This window comes from Elephantulus edwardii, unplaced genomic scaffold (genome assembly GCF_000299155.1).
Source record: "Elephantulus edwardii isolate Elephantulus edwardi_28Jun2011 unplaced genomic scaffold, EleEdw1.0 scaffold00169, whole genome shotgun sequence".
In the NCBI taxonomy this organism is placed as follows: Eukaryota; Metazoa; Chordata; class Mammalia; order Macroscelidea; family Macroscelididae; genus Elephantulus; species Elephantulus edwardii.
The window spans coordinates 4936360-4940121 of NW_006399919.1; positions in this window are offsets into that span (position 1 = coordinate 4936360).

Here is a 3762-nt window from a genome sequence, read left to right on the forward strand (position 1 = left end):
GATCAACGGCTGAAGACCTGAGCTGATCTTCATCCTGTGCCAAAGGAATGCGGTGCTTTTCACCGCTTTTTAAAATAAGTCATTTTCCTCCGGATTAGAGCACTAAACGCTCTAACTCTGAGCATGTTTTAAGAAGGAAGTTGGAAGGGGGAGGGCTAGAGTCCAGTCTGGCAGATTTCGTCCAACAGCCCTGGACAGAACTCTTGAAGTGAAAGCTGACTAAGGGGACTTAGAACAGAGCATGGTATTCTTCTGAAAAGATCCTGCCCTGATAGCGCCTTACAGAGGTGGCTTTCATTCAGCTGAGTGTATTGTGTGCTCGCTCTTCTCTGAAGAGCTACAGCGGGCACAGGCAAGACTATAAAAGAGGCTGGAAGGGGGAAAAGGCAAAGTATCGCTGCTGGTGAGTTTGTTAAAACAAGACCAGAAAGGTTTCCTTCTAATAGTTTTCATCTTTCTCTTCAAAACACCCTCAACTAAATATCACTGAGTCAGAAATGACCCATACCTCATCCTCTAGCCAGTTTTGAGAGGCTGTAAAACCCCAGAGGAAGAAATGGTCCACCTTTTTTCCTGTGGATTCAAACCACCTGCCTTGGGGTTGGCAGCTAGACTTCTTACCCACTAGACCACCAGAGCGCCCTTGAAAAACAGTAAGAGGCTTGAATTTGTATCTATTGTTAAGGGAAAGTAGTTACGCTAAACTGGGTAATTTAGTGAATACATTATAAGTTGTTGTTGTCGTTGTTGATTGCCGTCGAGTTGAGCACGGCTCATAATGACCCTATGAACAAAAGACCTGGGCCCTTTCTATACCTACTGTCATTTTTCGTAGTTCATGGAGCTCAGAGGCGTGTTGTTTAGGAAGTGGATGCCACTCCTGCTTTAAGCTTCAAGAAGTTTCCTTTCCAAATTATTGTTTTAGAAGGAAAGGGACACCAGTGGAAACCCCACTGCTGTGAAGATGATCCCTCCTCATGAAAACCCTATATGGGACTGAGCAGCGTGTAGAGTTTCCAAGGCGTCTCTTCTCTCTTCTGGATGTCAAGGGTGAAAGTGGGGTAGGGGTGAGTGGCGGGTGTGTGTGGGTGGGGAGTAAGAAGTAAAGGTGGAGGATAGGAAGTGAGAATGGGGATGAGGGTAGGTGGTAGAGGTTGGGAGGCGCAAGGATAGGTGTGGGAGTGGAAGTAGGGCTGGGGGCTTGGGGGGTGGGCAGGTGGGAAGTGGATAAGTGGAATTGCTCACATTTTGGTTAGCCCAATATTAAGCCACTGTAGCAGCTCCCTTCTAGTAACTAGACAAGGGTGATGGGAGGGAGTTTGGGGACTGACTTGTGAAAGAAGAAATTAAAAGCAGGAATTAAGAGCTCGAGGATTTGACTCTAAGCCCCACCTTTTGGCCCTACTTGACTCAGGATTTAGCTTTCTTAAGTTTCAACTTCCTAAACTAAGATAAGTGTTAAAAAAAAACACCACAAAACAAAAACACCAGTTCCTTCCCCAGAACAATAATGTGAGGATTAAATGGGATTATGCATGCAAAGCAGTGTCCGATGCACATAGAGAAACAGCAACATAGAAGGTTTCATTAATAACAAAAAGTTGTGAGAACAAAATAGAACTGATGCTCCTACCTCCATTACCCAAGTCGCTGACTCAATCCACCTCATCATGTCCCTCTCCAAGGACTGATCCAGCCTTGTAACATGTCCAAAGTAGGTCAAGCGAAGCTTCAGAATCCTTGCCTCTAAGGAGCAGCCTGGTCTCACCCTCTCTAGCCTGAACTGTTTGTCCTTGTAGCAGTGTATGATATATTCAATACTCTTCTCCAGGACCAGAGTTCAAAGACATCAATTATCTTTCTATCATCCTAAGTCATTGTCCAGCTTTCTGATGCAAAGCAAATAATTGTAAAGACTGTGGCCTGGATCTGGCCTACCTTAGTCTCCAGACTGGCATTGTTGCTCTTCAGTACTTTGGGAGAGACCTCTGGCAGCAGACTTTCCCAATGCAATTTGTCTTTTAATTTCCTGGCTGCTGGTGCCAAGAATGTTGATTGTGGAGCCAAACAAACTGAAGCTGTTAACAATCTCAATCTCTTCACTATCATTATGCTGCCAATCAGCCTAGTGGTGAGAATCTTTGTTTTCTTAATGTTGAGCTTCAGTCCTTACTGAAGAGTGAATACTTTTTTCATCCAGGAGAATACACATTCATTCTTACATAAGTAAGTTTTAATCACAGACTTTTCTCATTTTTATAAGATACTTGCAACCACTTTTGGGTGAAAACAAAATAAATCTAGAAACCAGCTGTCATATGCATAGTTAATAAAATCCAAAGAGGTTTCATGGCACCCTCTGGTGGATAGGATTTTTTTCACTTTGAAATAATTTTAAATTTACACAGAAGTTACAAAAATAGTACACACTAGTTCATTATACCCTTTGCCCACATTCACCTAATGTCAGAATTTTGTATAACCATTGCACAGTTACCAAAACGAAGATACTCACAGTGGTATAATACACTTTTTAAAAAGTTTTATTTTCAGCTTTCACTCAATTTTCCTCTAATATCCTTTTATTTCTCCATGTCATTAAATATTAGTTCTCTCCTTATTCTCCTACAATCTATTGCATTTGGGAATAATTATTTTTATGTGTGTGGTGGAGTGGGGGGTGGGGCTGGGTTGAAGGCCAGTGGGCTTGGCTTAAACAAGAGCTATTCATCTTACATTTGTCATGTTTTTCAATTTATTTTTTTCAATGTGAAATTTTACAATGCAGATTGGTTTTTCATCCAAAGAATCATATACGTTTTGTATTATGATAGTAATTACAGTACCTACAATGAACTAAAACTTTCCCCACTTCTATAATTTTCATTTTGATTAATCCTTCTATCCTATCCTTTCTGCCAAAGTGAATCTATAAAATCTAGGTAGTAAATATTTTTCTAATGACAAAGGAAAAATTTAAAATAATATTTACTAGAGTCTTGTCACTGCCAAAAATAAGGCCCAGGAATCGATGAGACACCAATTGGCTTGTTTCAATGAACAGATGCAGCCTTGGGTGCGCTCGTCTGTCTGTGCCAGGAAATTTGGAGGACAGCTGTCTGGCCGACAGATTGGAAGAGGTCCATATTTGTTCTGTTTCTCAATAAAGGTGATACAATTGAATGTGAAAACTATTGAACGATATCATTAACATCACATACTGCTGGGGATTATTAAAAAATGGCTAGAACAGAGTATAGAAAGGGAACTTCCAGAAGTTCAAACAGGATTTAGAAGAGGCCATGGCACCAGGGATATCATTGCTGATATCAGATGGATCCTGGTTGAAAGTAAGAAATACCAGAAGAAAGTCTATTTTCGCCTTATTGACAATACAAAGGCATTTGACTGTGTGGATCATAACCAGTGGTGAGAAGAATGGGAATCCCAGAGCACTTGATTGTAGTCATGCAGAATCTGTTATGTGAACGGAGCAAGGGAACATTGCATGGTTTAAAATTGAGAAGAGAGTGTGTCAGTGTTGTATTCTCTTTCCATACTTATTTAATTTGTATGCTGAGCAAATTATTCAAGAAGCTGGACTCTAGGGAGCTCTGGTGGCCTAGTGGCAAGAAGCTGCACTGCAATCCCAGAGGTGCACAGTTTGAGTCCACCAGATGCTCAGCTGGAGAAGGAGAGACAATCTCCTCTTGTATCAGTCAGATCCAATTTGACAGCACACACACACACACCAAATAATAA